The 14,370-nt window shown below is 40.9% G+C and overlaps 1 long non-coding RNA gene across 1 annotated transcript; it reads right to left on the bottom strand.

Moving 5' to 3' along the window:
• Positions 1-8,709: 8,709 nt before the first annotated feature.
• Positions 8,710-13,992, bottom strand: LOC112448065 (uncharacterized). Its single transcript, XR_009495856.1, has 3 exons — positions 13,855-13,992; positions 13,570-13,744; positions 8,710-10,979 (listed from the first exon to the last, which is right to left on the bottom strand). It is a non-coding gene; the product is annotated as an uncharacterized lncRNA (long non-coding RNA).
• Between the last annotated feature and the right edge of the window lie 378 nt (positions 13,993-14,370).

Here is a 14,370-nt window from a genome sequence, read left to right as displayed (position 1 = left end):
CTGGATCATGGAAAAAGGAAGAGAGTTCCAGAAAAACATCTATTTCTGCTTTATTGACTATGCCAAAGCCTTTGACTGTGTGAATCACAATAAACTGTGGAAAATTCTGAAAGAGATGGGAATACCAGAAACCTGACCTGCCTCTTGAGAAACCTGTATGCAGGCCAGGAAGCAACAGTTAGAACTGGACATGGAACAACAGACTGGTTCCAAATAGGAAAAGGAGTACGTCAAGGCTGTATATTGTCACCCTGCTTCTTTAACTTATATGCAGAGTACATCAAGAGAAACGCTGGGCTGGAAGAAGCACAAGCTGGAATCAAGATGGCCGGGAGAAATATCAATAACCTCAGATATGCAGATGACACCACCCTTATGGCAGAAAGTGAAGAACTAAAAAGCCTCTTGATGAAAGTGAAAGAGGAGAGTGAAAGGGTTGGCTTAAAGCTCAACATTCAGAAAACTAAGATCATGGCATCCGGTCCCATCACTTCATGGAAAATAGATGGGGAAACAGTGGGAACAGTGGCTGACTTTATTTTTCTGGGCTCCAAAATCACTGCGGATGGTGATTGCAGCCATGAAATTAAAAGATGCTTACTTCTTGGAAGGAGAGTTATGACCAACCTAGATAGCATATTAAAAAGCAGTAACATTACTTTGCCAACAAAGGTCCATCTAGTCAAGGCTATGGTTTTTCCAGTAGTCATGTATGGATGTGAGAGTTGGACTATAAAGAAAGCTGAGTGCAGAAGAATTGATGCTTTTGAACTGTGGTGTTGGAGAAGACTCTTGAGAGTGCCTTGGACTACAAGGAGATCCAACCAGTCCATCCTAAAGGAGATTGGTCCTGGGTGTTCACTGGAAGGACTGATGTCGGAGCTGAAACTCCAATACTTTGGCCAGCTGATGCAAAGAGCTGACTCATTTGAAAAGACCCTGATGCTAGGAGGGATTGAGGGCAGGAGGAGAAGGGGATGACAGAGGATGAGATGGTTGGATGGCATCACCGACTAGATGGACATGGGTTTGGGTGGACTCCAGGAGTTGGTGATGGACAGGGAGGTCTGGTGTGCTGTGGTTCATGGAGTTGCAAAGAGTTGCACACGACTGAGTGACTGAACTGAACTCACTAAAGCCTACCCTTGAAATTCTACTTCACTTTTCATGTTGTCAATCGGTACCAAAAGGGAGTTTTCATTAAAGATGACAATTTAAACTCTTCTCAAAAGCATAATAATATGCTAGTAAGAGAAGCCTTTACTAGCTTCCCAGGTGGCACTAGTGGCAAAGATCCCATCTGCCAATGCAAGAGACATAAGAGAGGCTGGTTCGATCCCTGGGTTGGGAAGATCCCCTGGCTCGGGGCATGGCAACCCACTCTAATATTCTTGCCTGGAGAAACCCATGGCAGAGGAGCCTGGTGTGCTACAGTCCATAGCGTCACAGAGTCAGACGCAATTGAAGCAACTTAGCACACACAAAGAGAGAAGACTACAAAGCCTTAAAGACAAAACAGAAGAAAAATAGGATGAAAGATTTCAACCTTTTTACGAGACACAAAGTAGATGGAGAAGTGGTAACTGCCTCAAAAGAGAGGAGGAAGCTATAACTTACATGACCTTCAAAGTAAAAGTGCTAATGCAAAATGAGCTTATCGCCATCATCGAATCCCTAAGAAGCTAGCACTAGAGTGACTGGGCTCTTTGATCTCTTTCTGGACTGAATATAGCCTGTAGTTAACCTACACTCTTACCAAGAGCAGGAGATTTGAAATTTATTCTCAAGCAGCACTGAAGGGAGAAAACTTCAGATATGGAGGCGTGAAGATATTTGAGACATGGGCTGATCACAGAGGCATTGAAAGGCCCTGCACATTGAATACTAGTAACCCCCTCCCTTTTTACTGCTGTGTTTATCTTCCAGATATTTACTCTTCAGGCAGAAACTCTTCTTGGAAGGGATAAATGTCATCAGAGATTTCCTCATCCTGATGTTTGAGTCTCACCCAAAATATTTGACTTCCATCCTGACTATTTCACAATGAGTCTCATCAGTTGATAACCTCTGTGCTTGCACACAGAGCTGTCAGTGCTTTGTTCTTAAACGTTGATCGGTGGCCAAGGATCATCAGATGTTCTAGGAAAGCCTCCAGCACAAAAGAGAGATCAAATATATAAACAGAAATGAAGAAACTTAGAAATTCATGTCATTTAGGGAATGGCTCAATTTCCCACTTCCTTTCATTTACTGAACCCTCTGACTGCTATCCCTGCCCCAGTTCTAATAAATGGATTTTTGCCTCTTTTTTATGGCCAAGCTCTCCTCTTGTACCTCTTCTGGGAGCCCCCTGCTTTGTTTCTATGCCCAAGACAGCCCTGATATGCCACCCAGTACTTATTTCTTCCCAGCTTTAAGCTCTTCCCTCTCTTATTTCTAGCCACACAAAGGTCACTTCTCCCCAGTGTCCTCAACTCAGAGTTTGTAGTTTGAGTCTGGTTTCTTGCTCACAGCCTTTTCTGAGCTGCCCACCTGCCCACCTGTTTGTGACAGTTTCGACTTCCCCTTCCCTGGCTCCACCCACCTGCTCTAATACTTGAATATCCCTGGTCCTGCTGATGTCCTCCTTGTTGCCTCTGCCTTCCTCTTGTCAATCTGTAACCTGTAGGGCAAGCTGATTTTCTCCCATTGCCTACAGCTCCATCTGCTCCCTAAAAACCTAATCCACTTAGATGGATATGTGCTTTTTTCAATTCCTATAAGTCTGAGCCCTCCCAGTGAATTCTTAACTAAATAACAAAATAATTTCAGCACTTAAGAGTCATCTACTGCAAGGAGTAAGTTGGTCTAAAGTTGCCCATGGAAAGAACACTGTGTTTGGTTGAAGGAAGGAAAAAAACCTCTATTATTCTCAATTCCTTTACTGTGAGCTGAAATTGTGATTCCCTGGGACAGTCTTTGACACGGGTTAGCAGGGGTAGAGACCTGTCCTTGCTATCTGCCTCCATCAGGTAAACTGTGCTCTGCCATCCCAGCTTCTACAGCGGTAAAGTCCTGGCCATGTGGGCCTGTGTACCTGGTGCTGTCTTCTTCCAGTCCATCTGGGTGCTGAGTGAAAGCACCAGGATTCCATAGTTGAATTGCTGCAGCTCTGAATACCCTTTAAACAAAGGGAGTTTTTTTGAGATACTTTGAACTTGAAAAATCTCAGAATGATTAAAATGAAGGCTGATGCATGAAAATACACTCCCAAGAGGTATCTTCAAGTAAGAGTCTTTAATTCTTTTTTATGTTCTGGAAGAAATAAAGGAGATAACAACATTTATCTTTTTTTTTTTTTTTTTTTACTTCTTTCAGAAATAAGCCTCCTACTCAATAAGCCATTAAATGCCCAATAATAAGAGAAATGCTCTTAAGGTGTAAATTGAAATAGGGAAATCTTCTAAATCCACCTACATTTTTTCATTGTTCTTTCTCTAAAAGTCTTATTTAAGTGTAACTTGTTTTCTCATAAAATTGAGTTTCAGATTTTAACTCCTGAATATAACCTACTTGGTCAAACATTATAAATCCTTCAAAAATGGTGAAGTATTGTCTTTAGCAAAACATATTGTAGTCTGGCAAAACACATTGTAATCTTGCAAAACACATGATCATAAACCAGAACAGTGCTTTAAAAACTTTAACTTTAATCAACTGCTTAATTTTTTTAGTTATAGTTATAATTCCCAATGCCAAGATGATGTTACTCATGTATGGAGGTGATTTTCAGAGGGACAAAGATTACTATTAAATGAATTATGTAAAGAGAAAACTATGTCTTCTTAAAAGTCTTTTCAGTCCTTCTTAGTCTGGCATTTTTTTCAACTCCACTTGTTAATCTCCCATCTTAAAAAAGAAAGCAAGGGCTTTCCTACATTCCAGCTAGAATTGTAATCACACTGTTATGATTTTTTTAAGTAATTACCTTTTGTTTATTACACATGATTTTAGTATAAAATTTATGATTGTTTTATTCCAAGAATTATTAATTTTACTACATCATTGGTGATATAGAGGTAGGGCACAGGTTGGGCAGTTGGTATGTAAACAATAGAAACTTAGGAAATATTGGTTTCTGGGAAGTTTGAGTGTTTCTCAAGCTTTACTGGTTGGTTGATTTTTTTTCACTGACTCAGCCAAGTCAATTGGGTGTTTATTTACTGTAAGAGAGACACAATCACTGATAACTCTAACCTTTTGACATATTAATAAAATGTAAATGTTGTTTAGGTATTTAGATTTAATGGTACTTTTTAATCTTCATCTTTCATTGTCCTCTGAAATAAGCATACATTGGTAGCCCTGTCTACCTTTAAACTTCAGAGAAGTCTCTGAAAATTAGATCCATTGACATCAATACAATTGCAAACATGGTGCCATTGAGAGCAAGGACTCGTGATAAGATTTGGTTAAAAAAAAAAGTCATAAACACCAAGAATGTCTGTATATTTTAGAAAATACTCTCCAAATAAATATATTTTCAAAAATTCTTATAGAACTTTAAGATCCCCCCATGCCTAGGATATTTAAGAAATATTTGGCTACACAAACACATTTAACTATTTTTTCTAACTTCCTACTCTCTAAAGTCAAGAATCCCCAAATAATACTGACCCTAAAGCTGAAATGCAAAGGAAAGAATCATTCTCCCTTGACTATATCTACACATATACTAGCAGATCACACTGGGAGTTGGTACCACACTGGGAGTTGGAACACAGCGAGAGAATACCAAAGGAGCCCACAGGCTAGTGGGGCAGAGAGAGGTGGGTAGGGCAACCATCAGACAGGACAGGATATGAAGGAGGGACTTAATTGCGCAAATCAAAGTTATGGGGATTTGAAAGAAGAAAACTTTTCATTAGTTCAGTTCAGTTCAGTTCAGCTGCTCAGTCATGTCTGATTCTTTGTGATCCCATGGACTGCAGCATGCCAGGCTTCCCTGTCCATCACCAGCTCCCGGAGCCTACTCAAACTCATGTCCATCGCATTGGTGATGCCATCCAACCATCTCATCCTTTGTCATCCTCTTCTCCTCCTGCCTTCAATCTTTCCCAGGATCAGGGTCTTTTCCAATGAGTCAGATCTTCACATAAGTTGTCCAAAGTATTGGAGCTTCAGCTTCAGCATCAGTCCTTCCAATGAATATTCAGGACTCATTTCCTTTAGGATTGACTGGTTGGATCTCCTTGCAGTCCAAGGGACTCTCAAGAGTCTTCTCCAACACCACAGTTCAAAAGCATCAATTCTTCGGTGCTCAGCTTTCTTGATAGTCCAGGTCTCGCATCTATACATGACTACTGGAAAAACCATAGCTTTGACTAAACAGACCTTTGTTGGTAAAGTAATGTCTCTGCTTTTTAATATGCTGTCTAGGTTAGTCATAGGGGATAACAACAAAGTCCTAAAAGAGATGATATTTGAGATGAGATCTGAAGAACTAGCAGAATTCAAAGTAGATATTCTAGATGGATCATCCTCCAACTTTCATTGATAATATGCTCTGTACTAGGAGCTGAAGGTGCAAAGAGTAATATAATGTTGTTGATGATAATAATAATAATCTGTTATAGAAAAACACTTCAGTGGAAATTGTTACCACACAATGTATTAACTGGTGTAATAGCACTCTTTAGACGCAACTATGGAGGAAGAAATTATTTCTGCCTGGGAGATTGAAAAAGCATTTCTAAAGGAAATGAACTTTGATCTGGGCTTGAATAATGAATAGAGTTTTACCAGATGGAAAAGATGAGAAATATATCCCAGGCAATGATCACAACATATGACAAACCATGAAGGCATAAAAGAACAGAACACATTTGGGAAGGGTGAGAAGCTTCTATGTGGTAAGAGTGTCAGGGGAGGAGGTGAGGATGGAAATGGAGATGAACGGAGAAAATGCCTGGAAAGACATATAGAGGCTAATTTGTGAAAGGCAAGGCATGTGATGCTATGGAATTTAAACTTCATCCTAGAAGACATTGTTTTAAGTAAAACAGTATAGTTCAGATCTCTGCATTTAGAAATATCATTTTGGGGACATGAGAGAGGTAACACAGGAGATGTGGTGCAGGGGAGGTAAGGAGGAGGTGCCCTGAACAGACAGAGCCTTACATGGCAATGTGGGCTAGGAACAGGGAAATTTAGAGTGAACTGTAGAGAGCTTTGGAGGCCAGATTGAAGCGTTGGCATTGAGTTCTGTGAGAACAGAAACCGCCAATGCTGTACTTTAGGAAGACTGCTCTGGAAAAGGCCTATGAAATGGATTACTACAGGGAGACCCTAGGGCCCAGGACACAGGTTAAAGTCTATAGTGACAGCTTGGAGATACTCCCGATCTACCATCTGTTCTGTCCCTGCTCTTGCTCTTCCTTTCTAGCTGAATCCCGGTTTTGTTCTATTATCTCCCCTCCTTTCTCCTTTTCCTAGCCCTGGGCTTCAGAAGAAGAAGCACTATTCCCTGCTCAGAGGATGAATCTGCTCTAGGATGAGACTATGGAGTCCATTTCTAGTCAAAGAGATGTGAAGAAAGTCCTCTAGGGACTCCTGGGAAATGTCTTCTTTGTTTTGTCTCTTTGAGCAAGAGACAGCCTCTCCTGCCAAAAGGTGTCTCCATGTGGCACTTGGAACTGCCAGTTCACCATTTTGCTGTGAAAAGAGGAACTAGTCCATGGACAAAGCAAATATCCAAGAGATCTGATTTCTTGATGATGATATGAGCCACTGATTTAAACTGGAACTGCCTTCCCCTTCAGACATCGAAAAGATGAGCTGTTTGGTAAAGAAGTTAATAAACCAGATTTTATACTTTCATATTGAGTGTGAGTTGAAGATGCCTTCAGAGAAAGCTCAGGGTAGGCATGTCGGGAAATGAGACCATAAGACACATATATTTCTTTTCCTTGCTGTGGACCTGGAAGAATCATAAATGGTTACTCCTTGCTACATTGTCTATTAATTATTTATGCCTTGTAAGTATAATGAATGCAATTTATATCAATAGCAATAATGGATAACACATAATGTACTGAACAATTTCCTATTTGAAAATTCTGTTAGTGCTTTCATGACACTAATGTTGGTGATAATGTTCTGCTCTTATTTCAATTCACAGACGTATGTCTATGCTCAGTGTGGCAGAAAAGAAGGAACACAGACCTGGGCTCAGATAGCTGCTCCTCCACTAGGCTGGAGCTTCTCAGGTGGCTCAGTGGGTAAAGAATCTGCCTGCAATGCAGGAAACACAGGAGACACAGGTTTGATCCCTGGGTTGGGAAGATTCCCTGGAGGAGGGCATGGTTACCCACTCCAATATTCCTGCCTGGAGAATCCCATGAACAGAGGAGCATGGCAGGTTACAGTCCAGAGGGTTGCAAAGAGTTGGACACAACTGAAGTGACTGAACACATACCATCAGGCTATCTTTTGGCCCTGGCAAGTGGCTTAATTACTGTGAACCTCAATTTGATTTCATTTTAAATAGGCTTCATAAAACTTACTTTTCAGAGTCTGTGCTTAGTAATGGTGACGACTATATGCATGCACATTTTCAAAATTGTATTTTTTCAAACTGAAGTACATTTGTTTTACAATGTTGCATTGGTTTCTGCTGTACACCGTTCCATTATACATTTATGCACGTTCTTTTTTTAATTGCATTTACATTTTTTTCCTTAAAATTGTCAGATTATAACCACCTATCCTTAATTTCCATTTTCGTTTTCCCCCTATTGAGATCACTGCTAGCTCAAGAACCCTCAGGTCCCAGGAGGGAGGAGTAGTAAATCTATGGAATTCAAGGATGTGGATGGGGCCATGCCAATTGTCTGGCAGGAAGTGCAGGCCCAGAGGGTTCCCTGGTCCAGTGGTTAAGACTTTGCCTTCCAATGCAGGGGGTGCAGGTTCCATCCCTGGTTGGCAAGCTAAGATCCCAAGTGTCTCATAGCCAAAAAACCAAAACATAAACTAGAACAGTATTGTTAACAAATTCAATAAAGACTTAAAAAAAAAAAGTGCAGGCCCAGTCATTTGCCTCCTCTCTTAATGTAGAATAGTTTTCAGTGCTCAGAACTCATCCCTTCAGATTCCGCTGTCAGCCTGTGGAAAGTCTGGGAATTAGAAGTGAAGCTGGGCTGATGGCAGGCTTGGGCCTACACACGGGCTCCAGTTCAGCTGGCCAGAGAGTCTATTATTGGGATACCAGGATCTCTTGTAACTAATATTAAATATGTGTTTTTATTTTTCACATGTCCTTTTTCCTTGTATACATACCTCTCTCAGGAACCACAATAAGAGTGGCTCAGACCAGCTCAGGATTTAGAGATTTCTTATTGCTGTCAGCTGGTAGGGTTTAATGTGTTTTGGCTAAGCACCAACCTTGATGCTGCCTGTGGATAATTTGAGCACTTGGGCTCATTCCCTTTTAATTTTGTGAACACTTAGCCCTAGTTAGGACATGTTCTTTTTTGCCTTTTATTGTGTAAGAGTTACCTGGTAATTATGGATATAAGTTTCCCTTTGATAATTGAGAACAAACATGTTTCCACTTCACTTGTGAAACTTAAATTTTTGCTTTTATGGCAATACATTCATTATATAAACTTCAAAATACATCTGAAATATATGATCATTAAAATGATTCACTACTTTTTTAAATAACCACTCCCCCAGGGGTAGGGCTAGGGGAAGGAAGGACATATTCAGTTTATTTTCCTCTTCCTGGGAGTAGCCCAGTAGGAAAAAAAAAAAAAAAAAAAGCCCAGTTGTGGAAATTGCCCCGAGGCGCAGAGTTCTGGAGGTTTCCTTCCACTGTTGCTCTGGAGGTGACCCAGTCTTGCCAGAGTGACATGGTTCCAGGACTCCAGATTTGCCCTTGCTCATTTCCCACATCTGTCAAAGGAAAGTCACACTTATTGCTTATTTCCAGTATAAGACTGTAGAGAAAAATCAATAAGTTAAAAAAAATAATAAAAAAGGCTATAGAGAAAATAACCAGAAAGTATCATAAGCTCAGTAATGAAAAGCATCATTGCTAGTCATACTAAGCAATGAGCCCTGACTGGTGCCTAGGAGTCTCTTCTAAATGAGGTATCAAAATAAAAATGGTTAGGGTCATATATGTAGACTCTAAAATATGGCATAAATGGATCTATCATCTACAAACCTTCTATCTGCACACTCACGTATAGTGAAGGAAATATTCAGTGTTTGTCTCTCAATCTGCACTTTGTACTTTCTGGATAAACTTGAGTTTATCTGCCTGTGCTATTACATATACAATCAGAGTTTGAACTTGAGTAAAGTAGAAGATGAAGCTGAGATTTTCATTTAATCTAGATGAGTTCATTCTCTGTCCACCTGTGTTCCTCCTCATAAAAAGTTTATATATAAACATCATAGTTACTATGTGAAAGTAGACAAATTTAATAAATGCATATCCCCATGCAAGCCTCTATTAGCATAGAGATATTCTGAGCCGAGTGGGACTCTTTGCATGTTTTAAGCCAGCATTTATACTGAATGTTGATATTTTGGAGCTGTGCCTGGAAAATTGCACAGAAGCAAATCTGCTCCCATATTTTATAGAAGATTTATGTTTTCTATAAAGTTCTAACTTCTTCCTCTAGTCTACAAGGCCCTGTGTAAGCAAGCCTTAGTCTCAGGAGCCTAGCATCTCCCATCCATTCTTCTCTCCAGGCACACTGGCTTTCTGGCTTTCTTTTCTAACTCATCATACTGGTTCCCACCTATTCTCTATAATTCCCTTTGCCCTCATCAGACAATCATATGGCCTGTCACCCCCTACATGTATTATCATCTCCTCAGGCAGTCTTCCCTGCCCCCTCTGTCCACACGAGACTGTCCAGTAGACACATCAGGTGAGACAATGTGAGTCAGACATGTAATGGTACATCTTCTAGTAGCTACATTAAAAAAAATTAAAAAAAGATAAAATCAATTTTAATGCTACTTTAATTTAACCCCATATAGGTAACATATTGTCATTTCAATACTAATAAGATAGTTTGCATTCTTTTTTCTCATTCTAGGTCCTTGAAATTGGCATGTTTCTTCAGGACATTTAGACCAACCACATTGCAACTGGTGGCTAACTGGTATTGGACCACACAGACCTAGGATAACCCACTGCCTCCAGCCACTCTCTACCATATTACTCTGATTTATCATTACTGGGATATTTATTAGTGTTTGAAGTCATTCTGTTTGTTTATTTCCTTGTATATAATCTCTCCTTCCATCCATTATGAGCCCCCTACCCTGAAATGAAAAATCTAAGAGACCAAGAGTTTCTTTTTATTCTTGGCTGTATCCACCAAACTTAGTCTATTGCCAGTTTTCAATAAATATTTGTTGAAAGTTAGATGAACAAGAAACTGATGTGCTGTTAAAATAATGAGTCCGTATGACTTTTGCTGTTTAAGCCTTTCACCCCTCATGCTAGGTTTCAGGTCAGTGGAATAATAATGACCACACCTTGCTGCCCCAGTCCCTTCCCCCATCCAGGTCCTCCAGTAAATACACTGTGTTGTTTGGATCCAACCAATTTTCTGATATGGGGTCGTTTCCTTAAGAGATGGTACTTTACAGCCCATCTTAAAAAGGGGCTCTCAAGTTAGCATTCAGCTCACACTAGGCAGGATAAAAATGGGCAAACAGCTGGATTGTCTCTTCTTTCCCCTCCTAACCATTACAAGATTATCTCAGAAGGTATTCAGACTGTCACTTGTATTTATTATACTTTCAGTCAATGGGAGGAAACCCTGGATCTGTAATCAGTTGGAGGCCTTGTGGAAACTGCCCTGAGGCCCAGAGTTCTGGAGGTTTTCTTCCACTGCTGTCCTGGAAGTGACCCAGTCTTGCCAGCATGACAGTGGTTCCAGGGCTCCAAATTTGCCCTTGCTCATTTCCTCCATCTGTCAAAGGAAAGTCACACTTATTGCTTATTTCCAGTATAAGACTGTAGAGAAAAATCAATAAGTTAAAAAAAAATTAAAAAGGCTATAGAGAAAATAACCAGAAAGCATCATAAGCTCAGTAATGAAAAGCATCATTGCTAGTCATACTAAGCAATGAGCCCTGACTTGGTGCCTAGGATTCTCTTCTAAATGAGATATCAAAATAAAAATGGTTAGGGTCATATACATAGAATCTAAAATATGGCACAAGTGGAACTATCTACAAAACAGAAACAGTCACAGACATAGAGCTCAGACTTGTGGTTGCCCAGGCAGAGAGGAGGGAGAGGAGTGGACTGGGAGTTTGGGGTTGGTAGATGCAAACTATTGGGAGAAGGCTATGGCACCCCACTCCAGTACTCTCGCCTGGAAAATCCCATGAACAGAGGACCCTGGTAGGCTTCAGTCCATGGGGTCGCTAAGAGTCGGACACGACTGAGCGACTTCACTTTCACTTTTCACTTTCATGCATTGGAGAAGGAAATGGCAACCCACTCCAGTGTTCTTGCCTGAAGAATCCCAGGGATGGGGGAGCCTGGTGGGCTGCCATCTATGGGGTCGCACAGAGTTGGACACGACTGAGGTGACTTAGCAGCAGCAGATGCAAACTATTACATGTAGAATAGATAAACAACAAGGTCTTACTGTACAGCCCATATAAGGGAACTATATCCCATCTCCTGGGATAAGCCATAATGAAAAAAATGTGAAAAAAGGACGTATAAATGTGTATAACTGAGCAATTTTGCTGTACAGCAGAGATTGGCATGGCATTGTAAATCAATTATATTTTAATAAAAAAAAATGGTTAGAGTCTTGGAGGGTGAGTCAGTATGTGAGGCAAATGGTAAAATGGGAATGGGATTTGAAAAGAATGCTTACCCTTTCTACAGTTAGAGGAGTTTGTGGAAAGAGAAAAGTCCCTGCAAGCTTGTTTTGGCATTTAATCACATGAGCATACAACTACTCCTGGGTAAAACAGAAAGAAGAGAAATTTGACCCAATTCAGCCCATCCTCTCCATATTTTTTTCTCTCTCCCTCATCTGGGTAATTGAAACTGTGCTCCAGAATAAACCTGGCTATGGCTTATTTAGAAAACCTAAAGAAGGGTTGTCAAGTTTCAGAATGTTGAGTTTTCAATTCTGAATTTCACTCATTTATTTAAAAATAATATTTTGTGAATCTACTTTGCATATGAAAATTGAAATGCAGACATAAGACCTTAGAGGGCTTTCATTTTAGCAGGTTACACATTCATTAAACAACAGTTTCTGGGATTAATTATTTGATTACAATCACAATGAATGCCTTGAAGGAGAAGACCCAGGTGGTGTGAGAAGATTTAATGGAATCTTGATTTAGTCATCTGCCCAAAGAGTCCTGTCAGAGGAAACCTGAAAAGAGGGGAGGGTTCAGTGGGTGAAGGGGGTTAGGGAGATTTTTAGGCAGAGGGAGCAGCGGAGGTTGATGCTCTAAGGTGGGAGGAACCTGGCAGAGTCAATAGAAGAAGCAAAGGCCAGGGTTGCCACCCCAGCAGTCTCCCCAGTGAGGGGCTAAGAGAGCAACAAAGGCCAGAATCCAGAGTGCCTTCTGTTCTCTCCAGGAGGGCTTGCTGTAAATAATTGAGTGTTCCTCTCCATTCATTTACCTGATACTTAGGTTTCTAGCACCCACCGCTTATGTTAAGCCCTCAAATTTGGCTTTCCCAAGCACCATGAACAGATGAACAAATCCCTCTCCTCCTGTCTGGAGGATCCCTGAGCTCAGTCATCTGCTGCAGTTGCAGGCAAGGAGCACCAGGGGGCAGAAAGCATTATCCTTTTTTTGCTTCGGTAGCCCACATTATGGGGAAAATGTACACCAATTTTGACCCAAAGTATTGAATAAAGAGTTAGAATTAACAAATGTGGCAACTGCCAGGATCTGAGTTCACTGCCTCTCTAATCCTGGCTGAGCATCACAAAAATAAGTAGGCAAAATTATTAGTCAGCTTATAGAGTATGATTTAATTTGCTCAGAATTAAGCCTGGAAGCTTCACTAGCATGCCTTAATGAAGCTGAGGCAGTCACATGATGGTGGGAAAGAAACAAAGAAGCAAAGGCCAAGTGAAGGGACTTTTCAAAACCTGGTACCAGGAAGCAAAAAAAGTCAGTTTTCAGCTCTCTTCTAAGACTGCTTCTACATCAGAATGAGGGCTAGAAGGAGAGTTTAAGAGAGATGTTGTTGCTTAGTTGCTATGTCCGACTCTTGCAACCCTGTGGACTATAGCCCACCAGGCTCCTCTGTCCATGGGTTTTACAGGCAAGAATACTGGAGTGGGTTGCCATTTCCTCCTCCAGGGGATCTTCCCAGCCCAGAGATCAAACCACAACTCTTGTGTCTCCTGCATTGACAGGTGGATTCTTTACCACCCTACCACCTGGCAAGCCCTAAGAGAGATGTGCAGTTCAGTTGCTCAGTGGTGTCCGACTCTTTGCGACCCCATGAATCGCAGCACGCCAGGCCTCCCTGTCCATCACCAACTCCCGGAGTTCGCTCAAACTCACGTCCATCGAGTCAGTGATGCCATCCAGCCATCTCATCCTCTGTCGTCCCCTTCTCCTCCTGCCCGCAATCCCTCCCAGCATCAGAGTCTTTTCCAATGAGTCAACTCTTCACATGAGGTGGCCAAAGTACTGGAGCTTCAGCTTTAGCATCATTCCTTCCAAAGAACACCCAGGACTGTAGAAGGTTTTAAATATGTAATCAGATTAATACAATTCTAGAGCTGATTTGCTGTTAATAGGAAGACCATGCACCTTCCACTTGATGGGAGTTAGATTCACTCTTACCAGGTTTATGCTAAACTTCTGGCAGCTCTGTTTCCAACACATGATAAATAATGATACCTCTGGGGAAAACAGAGAATAGACAAGGCTACTCATTACTACAAATTGGTCACGGACTGGGTAGCATTAGCCTCACGCTGATCACGTCTTCCTGATTGCTGCAGATGGAAGTCTTATGCCAGCCACGAGTCAAACCAAATAATTAGCAGATGTCACCAATGCTAATCTGCTGGTGTTTAAAAATGGAACAAGTGAGTCAGCGAAATATTTAGGAAGGGAAGTCTGTGCCGACCATTCCATTATCAAAAGCCTTGTATGGACAATGTAGTCTGTATAATCAAGGCTTTTGAACATGATCATGGAAAAGAAAATGGAAGCCTATTGATCAAGCATAATTTTAAACACTGACTATGTTATAAATAATATGTAGATAGTAAAAAAGTCTAAAAACAACACTTGAAACTAATCACTAGGGCAATGCCTTTCTGTTATTATCATCATCATCGGTTATTCAAAAGC

The sequence above is a fragment of the Bos taurus genome, chromosome 9 (genome assembly GCF_002263795.3).
Source record: "Bos taurus isolate L1 Dominette 01449 registration number 42190680 breed Hereford chromosome 9, ARS-UCD2.0, whole genome shotgun sequence".
Taxonomy (NCBI): domain Eukaryota; kingdom Metazoa; phylum Chordata; class Mammalia; order Artiodactyla; family Bovidae; genus Bos; species Bos taurus.
The sequence above is the reverse complement of the archived record's forward strand: the minus strand, read 5'-3'. Positions and strand labels throughout refer to the sequence as shown.